The sequence below is a fragment of the Mastigoproctus giganteus genome, chromosome 13, assembly GCF_048544385.1.
Source record: "Mastigoproctus giganteus isolate SK-2022 chromosome 13, ASM4854438v1, whole genome shotgun sequence".
Lineage (NCBI taxonomy): Eukaryota > Metazoa > Arthropoda > Arachnida > Uropygi > Thelyphonidae > Mastigoproctus > Mastigoproctus giganteus.
The window spans coordinates 44,456,884-44,469,553 of NC_143587.1; the positions used below are offsets into that span (position 1 = coordinate 44,456,884).

Consider the following 12,670-nt stretch of genomic DNA (forward strand, 5'->3'; position numbering starts at 1 on the left):
AATATTGCAGCAGAAAATCTAAGATAATTTAGAACATTAATTATAAAAATAATAAATAATAATTCATTAAATTTTGAAAGCCAATTAACACAGAAATTTAACAGTGCCCCCTGTGGGCACCAGGTCCAAATATATGTGAAGTCTTGCCATACTGCTGGCATTATTTTATTTTTAACTCTCATTCTAATTTATTTATATGGTTATATTTCAAGCATCATGTAGAGGAATATGCTTTTTGTTGCCTCTGATGTTTGTTGTACCTTTTTATTTTATTTTAATCATGAAAGATTCAGTTTCCAACTATTTTAAACGTTATTCAAATATATATATTACATACATATATATGTGTATATTATAATATTTTATACAGTAGAACCCAGATAAGAAATTCCTGCATAAGTTTTCCCCTGTACTAGGTTTGGTTTCTTAATTTCCAATTTCAACTCTATGTATGGTAACATATTATTTTCCCATGTAAGAAGTTTCCCGGGTAAAAAAGCTTTCCACATAAAAAGTTCATGATAAAGAATACACAGTATTATTATAATGACATTTTCCCACTTAATACATTTTTTAAATTTAGAAATTTTTATATTTAAAAAATATTAAACAATATAAATATTTTGGTAATTGAACAAGTTGGGGCATAGCATCATTTTAGTTTGTATTAAACCACCGAAGTAGGTGAAACGGCATCATTTTTTACATTTCATATTGTGAATGCCTTTACAATGAGTTTCCCTGATATATTGCACTACCTCCAATAAGCAATGTTTTGCTACTGCAGAAGACTAATGTTATTATTCTCAGCAGATACCACCATCCCAGGGTGGCGAAATCTGCAGAGAATCCATTGGTGAAGTGTTGCCTATTCGAGCATCCACTGTCGAAAGTAGTTCAATATCGGGGCAACTTGTTGCAAGGGCATTCACAATATGAAAAATAACAAAAACTATGCCATTTCACCCAGTTGGGCGACTTACTATCAACTAAAATGATACTATGCACTAACTTGTTCGATTAGTGAATTTTGCTTAATCAGAGGGCTAAAACCTTTTCAGCACTAAAACCTTTTTAGTGTAAACATTTTGATATAGTGGAAGTGACATATTGCAATTGTTTTCATCAATATCCATAATTGGATACATAGGCCACGTTAGGCATTAAGTTCTGATGGTTGTAAACAGTTCTGAATTACTTAGTGGATTGTTGCTCTCTCTTATTGTAATTGTGACCTTTTAAAGTATGTTGAAACTCCAAAGGAGCTCACTCTTTCACCTTGGTAATGAGTTTAATGAACAGAATGTTAAACAATTAGAAATCCTCAGTTTAAAAATGTTTCCCATAAGCAGAGTAAAATATTTATAAATTCTGAAATAGTACTTAAAAATGATCTTTAACTTATGTATGTGTATCTTTTCATTTTTATTTGTGTAGTTAATATTTCATATCCTTAAGGTCGTTTTCCTTTCTAAGAAGTTTTCACTCGTAAGAAATTCCAAACCTAAACTCCCTTGGAAAGCTTCCATTGTAACTACACCTGTCAGCACTCCTACACATACACTTACCATCTATTTGCATTCTTTTATTATGGCCGCTCGGTATTTCTGCTATTACTAGCAGTGTCCCAGATCCATAATCCATTACTATATACTGTATTATTATTATATTTTTGTTCTTTTATACACGTTTTGTTTTATCACTACAGCCTATTATTATTACTAATTATAATATATATATATATATATATATATATATATATATATATACTATCATTGAATTATATTAAAAAGTTAAATTATAATGAAATAAATAAATATATAATTATATAATTAAGCATTCATTAGAGGCAGCGACATGCAATTCCTCCATATGAGGCTGAAATACATCCAATATGTTAAATTAAATATTTTAAATTTAATTTATTTTGATTTTGTTATCGTCTGGTAGTTCCTTTAACCCTCTTTTGATGATATTTCACGTCTTTCGGAACTGGTACCTCTGGGGGGTACCGCTAAATTAATAAATAATTGGCATTAGTCTAAATTTTGTATAGTTTTAATTGGATTTAAAGTTCGAAATTATACAAGGATTTATGAGCTACTATTTATATCTATTCTTTCTTTTCGTTCGATTGTTTATTTGGGTTATTTTTATGTTAATTTTCGCTCTACAGTTTTTGCCATACTACTGGCTTATGTTTTATTTTATTTAATTTAACATACTGGATATATATATATATAATATATATATATATATATTTTTTTTTTTTTTTTTTGGCTGAAGCTAAAGTTCATCCGCTTGCTTTCTTGAATCACATGCCTTGCTCCATTACTATTACTACTATTATTATTACTAAATATATGTGTGTGTGTAAAATCAATGTACTATAATTTAAATGTTCAACTTCCATTAAACAGGTAAATCTTTCATTAAAGCCAAGTCTTATAAAGCTTTAGCAGTATTATAATTAACATACACTGTAAATTTTGCATTGTACACAAGTCCATATACATTTTTTACCTCAATTAACTATTCAACTTGTATTTATTTAAAAATATGGTATTCTTGTACTTTTTAAATTATTTTGTGGTAGTAGTGGTAGAGGCATGTGATAAGAAAGCAAGTTTATGTAGCATCAGCCAAAAAAAAACCATTTCACACATCCATTCCCTCTAAACATCTGTCCAGTTCCTCCTTGAATATATTTAAGCAATCAACCACCACAATGAAAGTGTGTTCCAGCAGTCAGCTACCCACTCAATAAAGACAGATTTCTGCACATCTATTATACAATTGTTTCTCCTCAATTTGAATTTATGCTTGTTTGTTTGTTTGTTTGTTTGTTTCGGGATTTATTGGGCGCATCGGCAACTATGACCATAGTGCGCCAGAATTTATGCCCTCTCAGATTTGTAATCTGAGCAACAAGAATCCTTTCAGAATTGAGCCTGCTCAACCCCCTTATACACAGTTTATACACCGCAATCAGATCATCATGCAGGTGCCTAGTCTCCAGACTCTGCAATTTGCAGGACTTAAGCTTTCCTTGGTAAGAGTACCCCTTCACTGCCCCCCCCCCCAATCTTCTTGCCCTTCTCTGTGCTCGGCACCTCCATAGCCAGGTGAGCAGGAGCAGCAGTGCATAGCACACATTTCATGATTAGACCAGGGTTCGAGCCAGTGACCACCAAATATGGAGGATGCGGAAAGGTCAGGGAATGACCATCGCATATCCCCGGAGCAATATGGCCTTAGTTGCTAATGCTCCTAAAAACCAAATAACAACATAACATTCTCTGTACTTGCTCAAGAAACTCTATATCCTTCCTAAAATGATGCCTTCGGACCTTTAGCATAAGCTAAGTAGAGGCATTTGATGCAAGAAAGCAAACTTATGCAGCATCAGCCAAAAAAAAAAAAAAAAAAAACCACTTCCACTTCACCCCTCTGTTCGTTCGAAATACCTGTCCAGCTGAGCCTTAAACTTATTTAGACTATCAACTTCCACGACAAGGGATGGAAGTCTGACCTGCATGCAGTACTCAAGGCATGGCCTGACCATTGCCTTATACTAAGGGATAATCACCTCCTTTTCCCTACTAGCAAAATTCCTGTATATCATTGACAATACTCCATGACCTGCTCTGACAGCCTGTCTGCACTGTCAGAAAACTTCATATCTGAATACACAATTACTCCCAGGTCTTTCATTTTCTACCACCCTAAGTGAAATACCATACAGTTGGTATGTTTCTCTGGGGTTACTTCTACCCATATGCAGTACTTTGCATTTGTCAATGTTAAACTTCAGTTGCCACTTCTCAGACCATCTTCCCAACTTTTCTAGATCCTGTTGCAATAGCACACTGCCATTAATGTCATTAACAACCTTGCCAACCTTTGTATCATCTGCATACTTGGACATTAAGCCTGATATACCTTAATCAATATCACTGATAAATATACAAAAGAACAGTGGGACTAACACTGAACTCCTGGAGTACTCCACTAATAACATTAGTCCACAAGAGCAGTGTCCATTGATTACGAATCTCAGTCTTCTCCCACTCTACCATCTTTTCATCCACTGTAGCAACTTGCCCTTAATATCATACTGCTTCAATTTGTACAGTGGTCTTTCCATGTGCAACAGTATCAAAAGCTTTTCTGAAATCCAAGTATATTATATCAAAATTATTTTTTGCATCCAGTTCCTTTGTAACCACATCACAGTATCCAATCAAATTTGTCAGACAAGACTTTCCCTTAACAAACCCATGCTGTGACTGAATTATTACTGCAACTTTGTCTAAATGATTCTGCATTGCCTCTTTAACCAATGACTCCATTATTTTCCCCAAAACAGAAGTCAAACAGATCTGTAATTACTTGTGTTACCCTTTTATCCCACTTTGTGAATTGGGAATACATTTGTACATTAGCATTAGCAGCGGAGGCATTTGATGCAAGAAAGCAAGCTTATGCAGCAGCAGCCAAAAAAAAAAAACATTTCCACTTCACCCCTCTGTTCGTTTGAAATACCTGTCCAGCTGAGCCTTAAACTTATTTAGGCTATCAACTTCCACAAGGGATGGAAGTCTGTTCCATAAACCAACCACCCACTGGCTAAAGGCAAATTTCCGCACATCTATACTACATCTGTCATTACTCAATTTGAATTTATGCCCTCTTTAACAAATCCATGCTGTGGCTGCAGTATAACTGCATTCCTGTCTGGATGGGCCTGCATTACTTCTTTGACCAGCAAACTCCAGTATTTTCCCTGGAACAGAAATCAAGTTAACAGGTTTGTAATTACTCATGTTGTCCTTTGATTCCTCCCCCCCTCTTGTGAATTGGGCATAGATTTGCACATCTCTAGTTCAAAAGGGCCTCCCTTGAATCCAAGGATGATATAATTATGGATAAAGGTTTTCTTACCTCTTTTGCTGTCTCCCTCAATATAATGGACAGATTCTATCAACCCTTTCCCAGTATCTTTTTTTTTTCACATTTAGCTTCAACAATTTCTCTTCCACTTTCCTCTCAGTTATCACTAAATCATTTAGCTCCCTGTCAGAGTTTATAAACTTCTAACATCCCCTTCCATAAAAAATACCTCCTGTGTGAATGTGGATGCAAAATATCTATTCAGTCTGTCAGCAACCTTAGCAACATATCAACAGTTAAACCATTCACATTTAGTGGACCAAGTGTGCACGTCAACCATTTACATCTAGTGGACCAAGGGTGGACCAAGTGGGAGTATCACATATGGTGTTTATCCAAAATTCACACAGAATTTAGTCTATTTGGCTTTACAATTTACTGAGCGATGATTCTAATTCTGATAACATAACAATTTAAAACTGGAAGTGGCTGTGGAGTCAACTAATGAGATGACCGAGTTCTGTGCCTGCATCAACTGGACTTACCTCACTCAACAGTTGGATCATTTCTGTTTACTTTGTGGTTCTATTAGTCATTTTTCAGGGTCAAAGCATAAATGACAGGGGCAATATTGCACCTTTAAGGTTAGCATTAGTAGAGGCATATGATGGAAGAAAGCAAGCTTATGCAGCATCAGCCAAAAAAAAAACCACTCCCATTTCACCCCTCCATTTGTTCGAAATACCTGTCCAACTGAGCCTTAAATTTATTTAAGCTATCAACTTCCACTACAAGAGATGGAAATCTGTTCCACCAACCAACTACCCGCTGGCTAAAGGCAAATTTCCACACATCTATCCTACATCTGTCTTTCCTCAATTTGAATTTATGCCCTCTCAGGTGATTATTCTGAGCAAGAGGAAGAATCCCATCAGCATTGAGCATGCTCAAACCATTCAAGGCTTTATACACCTCTATCAGATCACCTCGCCGGTGCCTAGTCTCCAGACACTGTAATTTGCAAAACTTAAGCCTTTCTTCGTAAGAGCACCCCTTTGTTTGTTCCATTCACTAATCTTGTTGCCTTTCTCTGTACTCGTTCCAGCAGCTCTACATCCTTCTTGAAATGAGGCCTCCAAACCTGTATACAGTACTCAAGATGTGGCCTCACCATTGCCTTATACAAGGGAATAATCACCTCCTTATCCCTGCTAGCAAAAATTCCTATATATCATTGACAATACACCATGAGCTACTCTTGCAGCCTGTCTGCATTGTTCAGAGAACTTCATATCTGCCTGCACAACCACCCCTAGGTCCCTTTCATTCTCTACCACTGCCAGTGTAGTACCACAGAGTTGATACGTTGCTCTGGGGTTGCTGTTTCCCATATGTAGTACTTTAAATTTGTCAATGTTAAACTTCATTTGCCACCTCTCAGCCCATCTGCTCAACCTTTCCAGATCCTGTTGCAGCAGCATAGTGTCAGTAGTGTCCTTGACAACCATGCCAACCTTTGTATCGTCTGCAAACTTGGACATTAAGCTTGATATACCATCATCAATATCATTTATGAATACAGAAAACAATAATGGACTGAGCCCTGAGGGACTCCACTAATAACATTAGTCCACGGCGAGCAGTGTCCATTGATTACCACTCTCTGTCTTCTTCCCCTCAGCCACCCCTTTATCCACAGCAGCAATTTGCCTCCAATGTTACACTGCTCCAATTTGTGCAGCAGTCTTCCATGTGCAACAGTATCAAAACCCTTTCTAAGATCCAAGTATATAATATCAAAGTTATTCCCCGCATCCAATTCTTTTGTGACTACATCATAGGATCCAATCAAATTGATCAGGCAAGACTTCCCCTTAACAAAACCATGCTGTGTCCGAGCTATAACTGAATTTTTGTCTAGATGATCCTGCAGTGCTTCTTTACCCAGTGCCTCCATTAATTTTCCTGGAACAGAAGTTAAACTCACAGGTCTATAATTACTTGTGTCAGCCTTTGATCCTCATTTGTGAATTGGAGTCACATTTGCACATCTCCAGTCTGTGGGTACCTCCCCATCTTCAACAATTTCTCCTCCACTTTACTCTCAGTTATTACACGATTCTCTAGCTTACTGCCAGAGTTGAATACACCTCTGGCATTCCCCTTGCTGAATAACTCCTCATGTGTGAATGTCGATGCAAAATATTCATTTAGTTTGTTAGCTAACTGAGCAGAATCATCAACAGTTGAACCATCGATATCAAGTGGAACAATCTGATTCATCCCCTTCCTTCTAGAGTTTACATAAGTAAAGAAGTCTTTGCTGTTTCTCTTTGCATCCCTTGCCAAAGATTTCTCATAATCTGCCTTCGCCAGCCTAACCTCCTTTGTAACTTGGTTACAGACCAGCTTATATCTATCATAGGCTTCTGTGTCACGTGTTAATTTGTATGTATCCCATGCATTTTTCTTCTCTGCCATATGTCTCATTAGTTCATCTGACATCCATTTAGGCCTAAACCTTGAACAATATTTCTTAGTTGGTATGTAAAGCCTAGTAGCTTCCAAGATAAATTCTTTGAATGCTTCCCATTTTGAATTTGCTGTTGGTAACAATATCAGTTGGTCCCACTGTATAGAATTTAAATACTGTCTCAGTCCATCGTAGTCGCCTTTATGAAAGCAATAACCCTTCCCTTTACCCCTAATGGTAGTTACCTCTTTGAGTAAATCCCATTTCAGCATACTGTGAGCACTGCCATCTAGTGGTTCATTTATCTGCAGATTCTTAATGCATGAAGAATCACTACTGATAATCAAATCAAGAGTATTACTCCCTCTAGTTGTCTCCAGAACATGCTGATGCAGAAAACAATCATCCAATAAATCCACGAAAGCCTTGCTAGTGTGTGGGTGACCAGCCCCCAAATTCCAGTCAATATCTGGGAAATTAAAATCCCCCATTATAAGACTCTGATTTACTGGCCCACCCCTAATGGCCTCCATAGCCGAGTGGTCAGGAGTGGGAGTGCAGTAGCACACGCTCTTTGAGTAGACCGGGGTTCAAGTCCCTGACTGCTGAATGCGGTCGATCTGCCAACCCGCACTGGACCAGCGTGGCAGATTATGGTCCAATTCCCTCAGCATGAATTGTTGAGGAGGCTTCCATCCTGCAGTGGTTTGATAATGGCTGCACTTTTTTTTTTCTATTTCCCTGTACAGTTTCTTATTATACTCATCAGAGTCATTAGGCCTATAGCACACTCCTACTCTCAATTTTGATCTCCCAATGCTTATGTCACACCAAACTGACTCGACACTACACTGTCCAGCGATGTCGACTGGCGTCACTTCCTTGGATTCTGTGTTTCTTAACTAATAGCATAACCCCTCCTCCCTTACTATCCCGTCTATCATTTCTGTAGACATTGTACTCCCCAAATTCCAGTTCTGCATTCCTTATATCTGTGTGACATCACGTCTCTGATATCCCAACAATATCTGCCTTTGATGTTTTGAGCAATACCTCAAATTCATCAAATTTATTTACTAAACTTCTAGCATTGGTGTACATGCAAGTATACATGCACCTGTTTCTATTCTTAGCTACTCTAACACAACCCATGTGTTTACTTGTACAGCAATGACTCCCAGCAGTCTCTGAAATATCCTGCATCTTGTTTTTCAGGCTTCTGCACATACATCTGCAGTCCATGAGGATCTCCGCCTGAATCCAAGGATGCTCTCATAATTATGGCTAAGAATTTGCTTACTTCCTTTGCTGCCTCCTTTAATATAACTGGATAGATCCCATCCACCCCAGGTGCCTTTCTTATGTTTAACTTAAACAATTTCTCCTCCACTTTGCTCTGTTATTACAAAATCTCGCTGTTACAGTTTAATTAGCTTCTGTGCTACACTTCCCTAAAGAATTCCTCATGTGTGAATGTAGATGCAAAATACTCATTCAGTTTGTCAGCTATCTGAGCAGGATCATCAACAGTCAAACCATTGATATCAAGTGAAACAATCTGATGCTTCTAGAGTTTATATAAGTAAAGTCCTTGCTGTTTATCTTAGCATCCTTTGCCAAAGATTTTTCATAATCTGCCATCGTTTGCCTAACCTCGTTTATGACTTGATTATAGGCTAGCTTATATCTACCATAGGCTTCTGTGTCACCTGATAATTTATATGCATCGTATGCATTTTTCTTCTCTGCCACGAGTCATTAGTTCATCTGACATCCATTTAGGCCTAACCCTTGAACAGTATTTCTTAATCGGTATGAAAAGCCTAGTAGCTGCCACAATTAATTCCTTGAATGATTCCCATTTAGAATTTGCTGTTGGTAACATCAGCTGGTCTCACTGTAAAGAATTTAAAAACTGTCTGAGACCACTGTAGCCACATTTACAAAATAAAAAAACCCTTCCCTTCTCCCTGATGGTAATTAAATCTTTAATTAAATTCCACATCGGTACATGTGGTCACTGCTACCTGGTGGTTCCTTTATTTGCAAATTCTTAATGCACGAATAATCACTTCTGACAACTTTAAGGTGTGATGGCATTCTTGTACTTTTTTAATGCAGATCAGCAAAGGTTATATGAAAAAATTCATTAATGCTAACCTTAAAGTTATTTTTGGTTTATAGCCAAACCACAAAATAATACTTTGTGCATTTCGGGAAATGTTACTGAAACTAGAATTTTGGACAATCCAAAATAATTTAAAGTCATTAGCACAAGCCAAAAGTAAATGTGAGAATAACCTATATGGCAGTTCATTTATACATATTATGCAAATAAGGGGATCAAGAATAAAATCATTGCAGAATTCCACTCTTTAGAAACACTTAACATAAACCTATATGGTAGTTCATTTGTGCACATTATGAAAATAAGGGGTTCAAGAGCAAAATCCTTGCAGAATTCTAGTCTTTTAAAGTAAATTCCTTCAAAAACTGTTTATATCAATGAAAATTGAAATTGTTGAAATACATGATTTCTGAAATAGCATACAGCATATTCACAATCATGATTAAATATTTTTAAACTACACAGTTAACAAGACCATAAATGTTTACAATATTTATGGTCTTGGTAGTCAACTATGCTATTAAGTTTAATCAATTGTTTGTATAACTTCCATCTAAACATGATTATATATTTGTGTATTATGATATCTGATTTCAAGGGGGAGCAGATTTTTTTAATTTGTTTATTCCCTAAAATCTGAATAAGGAATAAAAAAAGTCGACAGTAAGGCTTATTCATCCCAGTTTATGGGGAAATATTTACCAAAACTTGGAGTTGTATCTAGAAAACCTTTTAAATCTTCATAATTCAATGAGTGTCATTCCGCACCACTTTTTTTTTTTTTTTTTTGTAACTCCAATTTATTCTGCAGTCCTTCATAAAATTAGAAAATTCTATTTTCCATATTTAACAGTAAACGTAAACTGTAAAGAAGGGTGTGTATGTGTATATATATATCGGACACTAATATTATAAGACTTATAGAGTAAATATTCCAACGTCTCTGAACTCTGAAATAGCCCACTCAGAATAAAGATAGTTAAATCCATTCACAAGCAACAAAGCTTTCACATACCACTATGATGATTTGATTGAATTTTCATCTGTTGTTTAATAACAATTTAACTCCAATAAAATTTTGTTAAATAAACCAGAAAACCTGAACTTTCAATAATAAGAAGCAATTTTGATTAATTAATAAACATTTATTATCAATTAACTGTTTCATTACAAGAAAAGGGAGGAACACTGGTAAAAAAACCGTGGGTAATTCGCAAACTTCAGTGCCAAGAATCTTCCACTGGGTGGCGACAGTGGTAACGAGTTTGAGCTCCTCCCATGTTTTGGATTGTAACCAATGTATTCCTTAGGTTAAAGAGCACTGCAGAGATGGCGCGGCCGAGGTACTCAACGTGGAACAGTGGATAACAGTGGTTTCTTTATATCTTTCAAACATAGAAATCTAACAATCATGGGTCATTTCGATTAGATCAGTTGGTTTTAACCTCATTACGGTTCCAAAAGTCAGTAAACATGCTCCAAACAAAAAAATAAAATAAAGAATATATTACATTACGCTAACAGAAACTATATCATATTGAGCGAACAAATTTATAAGTGTAATCTGTAGATGAACAATTAAATAATAATTGAGGACATGTTACTAAAATTACTGAAACAAACGGAACGAAAAAAAAAAAAAAGAACCATATCTAAGAAACCACAACATATTCATGAAGTGAATATATCCATGCTCAGGCGCCAAATTTCGATTTTAGCATGAATGGGTAACATTTCGAACTGGTAATAAGGGAAAGGGGGTCGACCATTAAATTCATAACTGCAGTAAACTGGAAGTAACTTTCTCCTTTCATCACATATTCGGTACCTGTGTCTCTTGGAAAGCGGTCTGCAAAATCACTGCACCGGTTTCACGTGGGGGTTACACGCTACAGAAAGATGCCAAAACAAGTTTTCAGGCATCTCTTGAGGCACAAAGTATTGCATTCCCATTCTGCTGGGTTCTCAAAAGCTTAAAAACATTTCAGAAACTACGTCTCACAATTAAACGTGTTACACGTTTCTTTAATATGCATAAACAATAAGTATCATGCCGTATTTATAAGAATTTAGATATTGCTCATCTTTATGAATCACAATGAGAAACAATATAAACATGAGCCCAGTGGAAACTAAAGCAAAATAGCAGGGTGCATTCCCAAACTACATTCTAGAGGGGATATGATTCCCAGGTAAACAATTTGATAATTCACAAACGTCCCACGATTCGATCCGTGCGCTGCCATAAAGAAGAGAACAATTGCACAGCCCATTGTGACCTAGAGTCTTGACGAGAATCTTGAGAGAAAAAGAAAGAGAGAAAACACAGTAACCATGTGATGTTTCCTTTACACTTGGAGGAAATGCTGGAAGGAAGAGAGAAGGAAAGGTGAGCTGTATAAAACTTCCATTGTCCTAGACACTGTCCAAGTAGTTGCTATGACACTTAAAGTTGAAACCTTTCAGACGTCAGAGTCCAATGAAAAGCAGGAAAGGAAACTAAACGGGGTATGAAAGTTTTGGATTTTGTTTATTGTGACGATCAGTCAAGTATTTACAATAAAATAAAATTTACTTTATTTTTTAACATATCATCACAGTTTTTTCCCATTATTTAAGGCATTTTGATTGCTCATGGCACTATTATTTGATAAATTCCATTATTCTCGGTATCCATATGGAATCAACTTGCAAGATCATTTTCAGACTTCCAAAAAAATTAAAATCATGGATGATGTAAGCAGGCCCATGAGAGATATCCAGCTCCCTAGATAAGAAAATTTTCCCTAGTATGGGAGAGATATCCAGCTCCCAAGACGAGAAAATGTTCCCTTGTGAAAACAATTTCTCCAATGATTACTCATTGGAGTAATCTTGGCTTGGCTTCGTTAAGAGAGTGAGTAACACAGTTGGTAGAATCGCCGTCCTCCGCACACCGGGTGGGAAAGTGCTGAATTCGAGTCCCGTCGATGACGTGAGAAATATTTATGGAGCTTTTTCACGAGTTGTCTGAGTTATTTGGTCTCAGGTTCCATGATTTTTCTCACAGAAACTCAGATTTTTCGTTCAGCAAACAGAAAATCGACCATAAAATACGGCAATTTACAAACACTATACACGGAACATTATGGCCTTAGTCGCTGATGATCCTAAAATCCTTTACAACAATAACAACT

At 36.4% G+C, this 12,670-nt stretch overlaps 1 protein-coding gene across 4 annotated transcripts in view; it reads right to left on the reverse strand.

The window, feature by feature from the left end:
- Nucleotides 1–10,637, reverse strand: part of LOC150075997 (FERM, ARHGEF and pleckstrin domain-containing protein 2-like) — a 582,027-nt gene extending 571,390 nt beyond the window's left edge. For all 4 annotated transcript variants that reach the window (XM_090387911.1, XM_090387910.1, XM_090387913.1 and 1 more), the window contains exon 1: nt 10,510–10,637. The gene's annotated coding sequence lies outside the window, so the exon portion shown is untranslated. The remainder of the gene's footprint in view (nt 1–10,509) is intronic.
- Nucleotides 10,638–12,670: the final 2,033 nt, after the last annotated feature.